This window comes from Dipodomys spectabilis, unplaced genomic scaffold (genome assembly GCF_019054845.1).
Source record: "Dipodomys spectabilis isolate Male_0828 unplaced genomic scaffold, ASM1905484v1 ptg000210l, whole genome shotgun sequence".
Classification (NCBI taxonomy): Eukaryota; Metazoa; Chordata; class Mammalia; order Rodentia; family Heteromyidae; genus Dipodomys; species Dipodomys spectabilis.
Window position 1 is genome coordinate 3,255,916 of NW_024870887.1, and position 12,045 is coordinate 3,267,960.

Sequence of the window (12,045 nt, forward strand, 5' to 3'; positions counted from 1 at the left end):
GCTCTCCACGTCCCTCGAAGGGAGGAAATGGTCTGCGCTCTTGCCATTGCGGCCGCGGAGAAGAACGCGTCTTCCCGCGACGACGGACGGACTCGGGTGGGAAGGCTTATCCCTCCGGTGACGGGACGGGACGGAGGGATTGTTACCCTGTTGCTAAGGAAGAAGGAAGGGGCTGTTCCCAGTTGCCATGGTGACAAGGTAAGAGCGTTCCCGCGGTACCGCCGCGCACTGACGACGCAGTTTCGACTCCTCGTTGCCATGGCGACCTAGGGAGACTGTCTCCCCTCGCCCGCACCTCCCCGCCGCCGCCGCAGTTGCCGAGGCGAGGTGGAGGTAGCCGTCGCCCGCCCGTCGCCTCCCGGTTGCCGTGGAGACGGCGGGTGCCCTGGCCCCGCCCCGCTCGGACTGACAGCGGCGGCCGCAACGCGCCTGCGCAGTGCTCCCGTCCCCCCGCAGTCTCGGTGCGTTGAAGCCGGAGACCGCGGCGGCCTCAGCTAGGACCCTCCGCCCCGGAGCCTCGGGCCGGAGCCGCAGCCGCAGCCGCAGCGCCCCCCGCCGCCCGTCCCCTCCCCCGCCGCCTCCGCCGGAGCCACCTCGCGCACTGTGAGTCGGGGCCCAGGCGACCGACGCCGTGGGGCTGAGTCAGCGGGAGGCCCGGGCCCGGGCTGGGGGAGGGGAACCGGGCTCCCCATCTCCGCCTCCCCCGTTCCCCCACGGCCGCCCCCGCCTCCCCCCGTCCCCCGGGGCTCCCCGCGGCCTCAGCGACCAGGCCTCCCAGCCGCTTCTCCCTTCCTCCCTCCGTCCCTTCGGACCCACCTGGGGTCGGTCCCCACCTGATGTGGTGCCGCACCTCTGCCCGGGCCTGGTGCCCCCCCCCGCCCCCCGGCACCTCCCAAACTACCTCCGGTCGGTCCCTTCTCCCCTTCCCTTCTCCCGGGCCTGACATCTCCTGGCCTCTCTGCCTCTCCCCAGAAAGAATGCCAGAAAGAATGACTAGTGAGAGAGGAGACCTGCGGAGCGGGCATTCTGCTCGTCCAAGCCTCGGGACCCCAGGATTCGGACCCGCACACCCCTGCCCTGGCTGGGCTGGGCAGTTGTAACTGGCTGCCCAGAGTCTGCGGGGCTTTCGGAATAGGCTTTGCTGAGCAGGGGTCAGTCCCATCCTGAGCAGCTACTGTTTGGTGACCCCCCGGCTGTTGCGTGGTGGCCTTCCAGTAGGGAGGGGGAGAAAGGGTGTGTTTGGAGCTTAAGTTCCAGTGCTTCCGGTGTGTTGTTGTGCAGAAGCATCTTGTAGAACACTTTAAAATGCACCACTCCCACCCCCATAGCATTTTAACCTTGGTGTAATGTAAGATTTCAAACTAGACCTGGTATCTACAGCAAGTGCTTCCGGTTTGTATGATGAAGGATATTGGCAGCACTTGATTTCTGGTATCTGTGAGTTCCTTGGAGTGATTAACCCTGTGATGGAGTTTTGACAGCAGAAGCCTCGTGGAGAGGAGGGAGAATTTAGGTTTTTACATGATATAGGACTGAGGCCTGTCTCCCTGCCTCTGCATCTGAATTTTGGTGCTTGTTGTCACTTGTTAGGGGGTTCTAGCATATTTGCACAACCCCCTGGGTTAAGTTTGCTATCTACCCACTTGCCCATCTTGCAGTCCCTAATCTTGGAATAGAGGACAGTCTCCAACAGTGAGAATCTGCAAGTTGTCTCTCACAGTCAGAAGCTCTTAATAGTCATGCCTCATGCCTCAACTTGAGGTCTCCTAACTATCCATTTTCAACTTCTTTTGCTTCCCTCTCCCATTTCTTTTGGCTTCCAGATTTCAGTGTACTGCTAGGAAATATGTATAATGTAAGCCAGTCCTGCTGAATGAGGCTTTCAGTTTTTTACTGAAATCTACAAAAGAGTAGCTAATCCTCTTTGAAAAATCATGCTGAAGGAACCACTCATTTGGAGTGGGAGATAATGATTTTTTTTTTCTCCGTGACTCTGCTCAATCCTGGCCTATTGGCAACCCTTCTTAGAGCCACTCCCTGCCCCCATGCCCACCAGATTAGTTTACAGTAGCAAAGACGGCTGTCGTCCTAGTTTTAAACATAGAGATGAAGTTTGGGGAAACTGCAGCCCCCATCAATGCAGTTTCTTCTGTTCCAAATGCCACTCTGGGGTTTGGTGGGATGCACCTGCCTGTAGTACAGTGGGAACTCTGGGGCCTGAGAGTTACATTCCTTCTTGTGGTCCTCTCTGTGTCACATAGCTCACTGAAATACCCGAGGAGGGCAGGAGAAGACAGCTGTGCTGGAGAGCTGCTCCTCCTGGGCTGAGTGTATTTTGGGAATCAGTGTTATGACTCGGGTGGAGGGTTGTGATTTAAGAAAATGTGTCAAGGCTAGATAGATCAGGAGGGTGTGAGTAAAATGTTCCCTTTCCAGTTTGCTGTGGGATAGTAGGTTTTCAGAACATCACAGTGGTTTTTATATGGACTAATTTGCCTTTGAAATCCATACTAATGTTTTATAAGATGATGATGGAATGCCTTTTAAACTTCTACTCTTAGGAAACAGGACTAAGACCTTTCTTATACATCACCTCTCCAAGTGTTACTGAAGGTAATTGTTAAGATTAGAAAGAGGGACATGATTTAAACTGAATTAGACCTAAATCTTTGTGATGGATGTTAAGGCTGGGAAGGACTGTATTTCCTTCATTCTAAGATACACCAGAAATTTACCAGCAACTTTTAGGTGAAATAATTTGATGCTGCCAGATCAAAATATATATGCTGAATCCAAGGTGCTTTCTAATTTCAGAAACATTCAAACAGGCAGAGAGGAAGTGGTGCTGTGGCTCAAGTGTTAGAGCGCTAGCCTTGAGCACAAAGAGGTTCAGGGACAGTGCCCAGGCCCTGAGTTCAAGCCCCACAACCACCACCACCAACAAAAGTAAAACAGGCAGGGAGCGGCAAGACTTGAAGGTCTTTCTGTATCTTTGCATTAGAAAGGATGCTGTTCTTGTATTCCTGTGTGATGATGCCATTACTCAGAGCCTCCTGAGAGTGGCATGCTCTCTGAAGATGGCTTTCTCCTATGCCTTCCTTCAAGCCAGACTATTTTGAGGGCTGTATTTGGAAGGTGATCGAGTAGAGTTAGGCATGGTAGGGGAAAGTTCCCATTTGGAAGGGAACTTACTATGGTACTGTCCAGAAAATGATCAAACAGCTAGCAGCAAACATCATCTGAAACCTGTAACTGATTTAGGCAAATGGTATTTCTCAGAAACTGAATAGAAAATACAATTTTTCTGACCAGAATGCATCTTCCATGATTTGTTTACACATATATTTCTAAGAATTCTAAAGATCATGGTGTTCCTCCCCCTTCTTAGGATGTCAGAAATGGAGGGGACCTCATGTGGCATAGTTTAATGTCCACATTTCCAGATTGTGACATGAGACCCCAAGGTTAAGTGATTTATCCCAAGGTTACTCAACAAAATGTAAAAAGTATGTGAAAGCGCTTTGCATTGTGTATACTATGCATGATTGTTGGTGGTTATTAGTGTCTGAGTGAGGATTAAAACCCTAATTTCCAGACTAGAAATTTTACACCACTACATTGTTTCATCCCTCATACTTAATAGTCCAGAGGGTTTTAATAAAAATAATTTAGTAGTGTGTAATTAGCCCTGTAAACAAAGGCTTGTTTAATTATCTGAGATGTTGCAAAGTCAGGCAAAATTTAGTGTGACACTGTCTAATTAAAAATTTATTCTTGCCACCTTGAAAATAATAGTTTCTCCTTACACATTCTGACTTCAGGAAGATTTTCATTTCTAAAATTTGCATCAACTAACAGCAAATGCAGAGTTTGTTAGCTGAAGTCTTTTCAGCTTCTTTTCTGTGTGCTACATTCCAGAAGCAACATGGAAAGGGCAGAAATGGGGCTCAGATCAGGAGTACACACATTGAATAATTTCAGAATTAGTTTCTCAAATGGAATCTTTTGTAGATTCTGGGAGCCATAGGGACTTCTAAGCCTTATCCTAGGAAAAGGAGGAAATCTGAAAGCAGACAGATCTGAGTTCAAATTCCAGTGGGACCTCTTCCTGGCTGGGTGACATTGGACAGGTTATGTAACTGCTAATTTCCTCACCTGGAAGCCTGGATAATGACTGACGATTTTACAGGGTTATTGGATCAAATGAATAAAGTATACAGAGTATTTGTTAACTAAGAGGTAACAATCACTATTTCATATTTACCAATGTCCAAATTTTTAAAAAATAATGCCTTTAAACTTTATCATGACTTAAGTCTCCCCTGGTTCCACTTAGTTTCCCCCCCCCCCACCTTCCCTTGGGAACCCTCACAGTGTGTTTGGTGTGCACAGAGAGATTTGTCCTGTAAAGGCCTGCCACTTGCAGTATTATTTCAACTGCCAAATAGGAGACAGTGTATATGAAATGCCCCTTTGTCTCCATGTATTCAGCTGACCTGGTTATCTGAAAGAACGGTCAGGCACAAGCAGTTGACTGTAGCACAGCACAGACTTGGCATGTTTGTGTGTCATGGGGTAGTCTATAGAGGCCAGTGTAGCGAATGATCTCAATTTTAAATGGAAAAACTGCTATGTGCTTGTTTGTGAATAAAACTAATATAGCCTTCATTCACTTTTTCTACCATTCAAAGTGTACCTTTACTGCTCAAATCACCTTCCACACTCATGAGATGCAGGAAATGGGACCAGAGCTATTCATCTTAGGGGAGAAATCCCCTTGAATAATGAGGAGAGATAAGGGAAGGTCATTTGGATAATAGCAGTTACGGAGTAATTAAGGAGTCAGGCCAAGCTGTTCAGGTGGGGAACACAAATAAATTTAAATTCCTATGGAAATTTCAGGAATCCTGTGCTGGTAAGCTCATTCCTATAACCCTAACTACTTCAGAGGTTGAGATCAAGAGGACTGAAATTTAAGGACAGCCTGGCAGAAAAGTACTTTCTCAATCAATAGCTGGATATGGTAGCACCCACCTGTCATACCAGCCACCATATGAATCGAAAAATAGAAAGATCTTGGTCCAGGTACATACTAGGACAAGAAGTGAGACTCTGTATAAAAACAACCCAATAAAAAAGCAGTTAGAGCAGTACAGCACCTGCCTAAAAAGCATGAGGCCCTGAGTTCAAAACTTAATAACACACACACACACATTATTAGGGAAGAAAATAACCATGTAAGGCATTTAAGATGGAAAAGATAGGAGCTAGCTGGGCACCAGTGGCTCATGCCTCTAATTCTTATTACTTAGAAGGCTAAGATTTGAGGATTGTGATACAAAGACAAACCAGGCAAGGGAGGCTCTGAGAATCTTATCTCCAGTTAAGCACTCAAAAAAAGCCAGAAGTGGAGCTGTGGCTCAAGTGGTAGAGCGCTAGACTCAAACAAATAAACAAACAAAACTCAGGGACAGCACCTAGACCCTGAGTTCAAACCCCAGGACTGGAACACACACACACACACATACACATACATACACATACATACATATAGAAAACAGGAGCTAGGGTATAATTTGGCGCTAGCGCATTGCCTAGCATGCACAAGGCCCTTGGTTTGATTCCCAGTGCCACAAATAAATGAAGATTGAAAAGATAATACATAGTGTAACATAGTATAATGCAATAGTATATACTTCTGGGAAGTGGAATGTGGGTGTAGGGAAGAGAAAAAGACTTACAGGGGAGCTTTTACTTTATGTTCCAATATTTGACCTGTTATAACATGCCTGTATGCTTTGTACTTTAGGGAAGACCTTGTCAAGCCATTAGCAGTAGTAGTTCAGTAAATCCATTTTGATATTTTGGTACAAAAGAGGCAATTGCCTATCTTGCTTTGATTTGGGCCTAAGTTGGCCAGTTGTGTGTTTTTACCAGGTGCCCTGTTTATTATAGAAAGATGACACACCTATCAGTCAGGCATGTGCTTTGGGTGCTTACCCAGAAGTTAGGATGGCTCATGCTGAGTAATTCACATTCCAGCACCCAATCTTCTCTTTGGCCAGGAGTACAGATTCGTGAGACAGTTGGCTAAGGTTGGTGAGGCATCCTGTGGCCAAGGATGTTTTTTCCCTATGTGGAGTTGGCTGGCCAACTCTGGCCCAAGCACTCAGACTTGTTTTCACTAGCATAGGGCCCTACTAACTTTGCTAAACTGGCTGGGTACTGTTGCCTAACTTTTTTATCATAACATCAGTGTTCTAAGCCCTGGATGCTTGATTTGTTTCAAGTAAATAAAGACTTGGGCTATTTGGAATGTTTTAATTCCATGCAAAATGATTTCTTTTCCCGAAACTGTTTCCTATATATAGGAGATACATACCACTTGTATGATATATTTAAAATAACTAAGCAAGAAGCATGACTCCAAATTTGCCTAGTTGTTTTGACTAGATAATATTTATTATATATATACATATGTATATGTGTATATATATATATATATATATATATATATATATATATATATATATATATATCAAAACCCCTAAAAGGACATATGTCCTTAGACCAGAAATTACTATGCTAGGACTAGTCAGAAAAATCAAAAGTGTATTTAAAAGTACTGTATGTAGATTTTTATTACTATAATTTTTGGGGTTGGTCATATGGCTTGAACTCTGGGCCTGAGTGCTGTCCCTGAGCTCTTCAGCTCAAGGCAAGTGCTCTACCACTTGAGCCACAGCACCACTTCTGGTTTTCTGGTGGTTAATTGGAGATAAGAGTCTCACAGACTTTCCTTCCCAGGCTGACTTTTAACCTCGACCTTCAGATATCAGTCTCCTGAGTAGCTAGAATTACAGGTGTGAGTCACCAGCACCCGGCAATATAATATTATTTATAATATCAAATACTTTAAACATCCAAAAGAGCCAGCAATTAGGGATTGGTCAAGCTCATACAAATACTACACAATGAAAATACTTGTAAGACGAGGCATAGAGAATTACAGTTCCATGCCAACCTCGGCAAAAAGTTAGTGAGACCCCATCTCAACCATAGCTGAGTATGGTGGCACACATATGTCATCCAGCTATGCAGGAAATATAAGTAGCTGGATTGCAGTTGAGGCTGACCCAGGCAAAAATGCAACTCTCTCTCTCCCAAAAATAACTAAAGTAAAAAAGGCTAGGGATGTAGTTTGAGTGGTAAAATGCCTGCCTTGCAAGCCCACAGTCCAGAGTTCAAACATTAATACCACAAAAAAAGTTATGAAAGTGGGTCTTGAGATAGTCTTATTTGCCTCTTAACTTTTGCTGGGGACTTTTATTAGAAGTCACCCAACAAGGCCTTTCTTTTTGCCATATCTTTTTAGACTGAATTCTTAGTTCTTCGGTGTTTCAGAGGCCTTCATGAGGGCTTTAACTGTGGTTTGGATGTATGGTGTACCTATCTAAACCATCCTCAAAGACTTCCTAGGCTTCTAAAACATCCTCAAAGACTGCTGCAGCCTCTTTTCTCCTTTAGTCCTTGGTCAGATTCTGTTCGTCTATCCATTCTGAGGCCCTTCTTTCTTCTAGGGATGGAGACAGATGAGTCCCCACCATCATGGACAGAAACCTGTACAGGGACAGGCTAATCAGCTTCCTCTTTCCTACTTCAGGTCTCTGGAGCCACTGACTCTCAGTCAGGGCTGGCCCAGTAGCTGTCTTGTTGCCTGTATTCCCTACCCACTGTATATGGCTTTAGAATAAAGCCACAGACTATATCTTATACAATGAAGCACCAAAGATGTGTTACTGACATCCATTATCATCATATTTGCTAGTCATTCCACACCCCCAAGTTATCTTTCAGTTCAGTGGATGGACCCTGACTTCTAATACTGGTGGAATCTGCCCAACTCTGAGCACAGGAAAAGTAGTGTTTCTGGCGTCCTCCCGGAGATCCTTGCAGATGAGGGACATATGGCCTGTCGCACAGCTCGCCCTGTGCTTCAATAAATGTTTACTAAGCAGGATCTGCCTCTTTTTTCCAATGGTTCTGACGACCCAAACACTTGTCCCAGATGGGGCAGATGCCTTCCCTGCTGCCTAGAATTAATGAACAAGGCTCTACTTCTGAGTGGTTGTCAGAGGAGTAATCATCTTTTCTTAGGGCATTGTTGTCCTGGTCACCTTGTAATATAATATAATTATAAAATAATATCCTAGTCACCCTGTAATAGTACTACCTGACTAGAAAGATATGAAATCTTACCTCCCTCTGAGTCAGCAAGATCATAGTTTGGACCAACATAGTGTTGCCATGTGAAAGGGCCAGGTCTCAACCCACTGGATGAAATTAAATATCCCTTTTCACGTGAGGAGTGTTGTGCTGAGGGCTTATCTCTGATGGTATAAACTGTACCTGTGGCCAGACTTTTCTGAGCTCTTGGCAGCCAGCCAGAGTCCTCCCTTCCCCCTTCCTTGCAGGTTGTTGCCTCTTGTCAAGGACTCTGACTTGGTCTCTGGCTTGCTCTGATTTTACATTGGTAGAGTTGGCAGCGGAAAGATCCCACTTGGGCATCCTGTTAACACCCTTATGTGACAAGAGCCCTGTATGTACAGAGATGTGTCATGCTGGCCCCAAATAGCAGGGTACAATGTTTTGAAACAACTTAATAAAGCTTGTTGTATTCTGCACAAAATATAGTTTACAACTTTACAGGCTATTTCTCTAAATTTGCATATTGTCTTCCCAATACCTTATTATAAATATAGTATCAAAAGTTCTTTCTCTGTTTTGTGTTTGTAGTCACTATAGGGTATAAAATAATGAGATTCAATTGTTTTTTAGGAGACTGTAGTCTGGTGTGGAAGATAAGGTGGATGTGGGGGTGATGGTTATATATAACAACACTGGAGGCCAGCAACACATCTCTAGTGCTTTATTGCATATGATGTAATCTTTGCTCCTATGGAACACAGCTAACATTCTGGTGAGTGAGTCAAACATAATTGTATGTGATATAGCTTAAGAAGATGGGAACTTAGCAGTGATGGGAAAGGGTGCATGGTAGCCCAGCAGGAGGAGTGGCCCTTAGCCTGGGAAAACCAGGGAAGGCTTCAAGAGAAGGAGACCCACTAGAGCTGAGTATGCAGGATGGACAGCTCAGCAAGAGTCAGGCAGAAGAAGTGAACTGTGTGTCAGGTGTCAGTGGTTCTTTGGAGTCTGAATCCCTGAAGACTTTTGAGAGGAAAAGGATCACTGTGAACTGGGAAAGACTTCTCAAAGGAAGCAGAATCTGATCTTGTGCTGAAGACAAGCAGACCGTGAGTAAACAGAACATCGAAGGGGACTTTCCATGAGGACAGGTGTGGCAGCAGTGAGAGAATGGTTCCATGAGAGAGGGCACTGAGAAGCCTGAGCATGGCACCCGTGCCACATGAGGTTTGGAGTTTGAGAAACACTAGTAGGAAATTAGGACATTGGAAGAGGCAGTTTGATGAGGACAGCAAGATATGACAATGGGGACATCCAAGTGAAATGATCACATAGAACTAGCGGTTGAAGGTAAGGCTGGGATGAAGCAAGAGATGTGGAGTCAACAACACAGAGGTAGGAGGTCTTGGACACAAAGGCCAGATCCCAAGTAACAAGCTTTGAGAATGATCCATAGCTAAAGAAGTGACAAGATGGGAACTAAGGATAGTGTGATGTCAAGGGAAGAAAATTATCCAGAAGAGGGCTTCAGTGCTGCTGACTTAACTGGAAGAAAGATTTGGTGATTGTTTTGGATGTCAGTTCAGGTAAACTGGAGAGGGAAACCACGATTACACAGTGGTAAGTGGGGAATTGGTGGGATTGATGATGGTCACATGAGAATGGAAGGGGAAAGGTAGTGATCAGAACAAGTGGTAGAATACATTCTTTATTATAAAATTGCTCTTTATCAGCAAACATAGATGAATTTGTGATGCATTGTTTCATAGTAATTTATATAGCTATTGTTTAAAACATATTTGATATATTACAGGGTGTTTCACCTGCAGATTTCTCTATTAACCTAATCCATATATCATCATTTTGACGACTTCATTTCTTTTGTCATATCTTTGTATACCAAGTACTCATCACCGTTTATCTGCTATAGGCAATTGAATTATTTCCAACATTTTTATGTACAAATATCTCTTTTCTAAAGTCAGGCATCAGTGGCCCACACCTGTAATCCTATCTGTTCAGGAAACTGAGATCTGAGGAACAGTCTGAAGTCTTTGAGACTCTTATCTCCAATTAACCATCAAAAAGACAAGTGGAGCTGTGGCTCAAGTGATAGAGTGCTATCTTTCAACAAAAAAAAGTTCAAGGGCAGTGTCCAGGCCCTGACCTCAAACTCCAGCACTGACACATACACACACACACACACACACACACACACACACACACACACACACACACCAAAAAAAGGAAATTCTGTTTTGAACATCATTGTGTAAGAGAGTTTTTCTTTTATGGATATTACTTTGGGGGTATATTCAATAAAATGGAATTATAAAGGCAAAGGGTACAAATGGTATTTATGTATTTAATCAGTCATGGGGCTTGAACTCTGGGACCTAGACACTGTCCCTGAGCTCTTTTGCTCAAGATTAGTGCTCTACCACTTTAAGTCACAGCTCCACTTCTGGTTTTCTGGTGGTTAACTAGAGATAAGAGTTTCACAGACAGCTGGGCACCTGTGGCTCGTGTCTGTAATCCTAGATACTCAAGAGGCTGAGATCTGAGGATCTCAGTTCAAAGCCAGCCCAGGCAGGAAAGTCCGTGAGACTCTTATTTCCAATAAACCACTAGAAAACTGGAAGTGACACTGTGGCTCAAGTGGTAGAGCGCTGGCCTTGAGCTGAAGAGTGCAGGGACAGCGCCCAAGCCCAGAGTTCAAGCCCCATGACTGACCAAAAAAAAAAAAGTTTCACAGACTTTCCTGCTCAAGCTGTCTTTGAACTAGGATTCTCAGATCTCAGCCTCCTGAGTAGCTAGGATTATGTGTGAGCCCAGTGTCTGACTTGTTTTTATTTTGAATAGTATTGTTATACATTGTGCTGATCCAACAAACTTTTGATTTAGAGTTTGATATTAGAGTGATTTTTTTGATACTGGAGAGGTCTGAGCATATTTAGTGGCAGAAAGTAAAAAAAGTTACAGCCAGCCCTCCATGTCTGCAGCTTCTACATTTGTAAACTTAACTGACCACAGAGAAATTTTTTTGGTTTTAGAAAGTTTCCAGAAGCAAAACTTTAATTTGTCATGTGCCAAGTACTATACTGAACCCATGCAAATGAAGCCATTTGTAGCTATCACATTAAGTATTATATGTAATCTTCTCATGCACTCTTAGTTCATCCACTTTGTCCCTGGACCCTGATTAAAAATATAAGGGAGAGCCAGGTGCTGGTGGCTCACACCTGTAATCCTAGCTACACAGGAGGCTGAGATCTGAGGATTGAGGTTCAAAGCCAGCCCGAGCAGGGAAGTCTGACAATAAACCACCAGAAAACTGGAAGTGGCACTGTGGCTCAAGTGGTAGAGTGCTCACCTTGAGCTACAGAGTACAGAGACAGCACCCAGGCCCAGAGTTCAAGCCCCATGACAGACAAAAAATAAAATAAATATGTATATGGTTATATTCAAGTATTACGCTGTTTAATATGAGACATGAGCATCAACTGATTTTGGTATCCATGAGGGGTCTAGTTCCCCATAGATACCAAGGGAAAACCCTCTTTGAGGAAAATAGTCTGGCCTAAGGAGAAAGGGAACAAAAAGGAAGGGATCACTTCACAGAGAAAGGTGCCCTCTCCCTTTCTCTGGGGCTTTTGAAGGAGAAGACGGCAGATGGCTTTTTTTCTTTCTGGTAGGAGGGCTTCTTTCTGGTACTAGGACCTCAGGGCCTCATGCTCTTCTTTGGCTTTTTCTGCTCACAGCTGGCACTCTACACTCCAGTCATGCCTGCAGTCCAACTTTTTTGTTTGTTAACTGGAGATAGCACCTCACAGACTTTTC

The 12,045-nt window shown here is 44.5% G+C and overlaps 1 protein-coding gene across 1 annotated transcript in view; it reads left to right on the plus strand.

Annotated features, from left to right (window-relative positions):
• The first annotated feature begins 444 nt into the window (after window positions 1-444).
• Mapre3 (microtubule associated protein RP/EB family member 3) overlaps window positions 445-12,045 on the plus strand; it is a 55,987-nt gene continuing 44,386 nt past the window's right edge. Inside the window, exon 1 of the mRNA XM_042696783.1 lies at window positions 445-603. The gene's annotated coding sequence lies outside the window, so the exon portion shown is untranslated. The remainder of the gene's footprint in view (window positions 604-12,045) is intronic.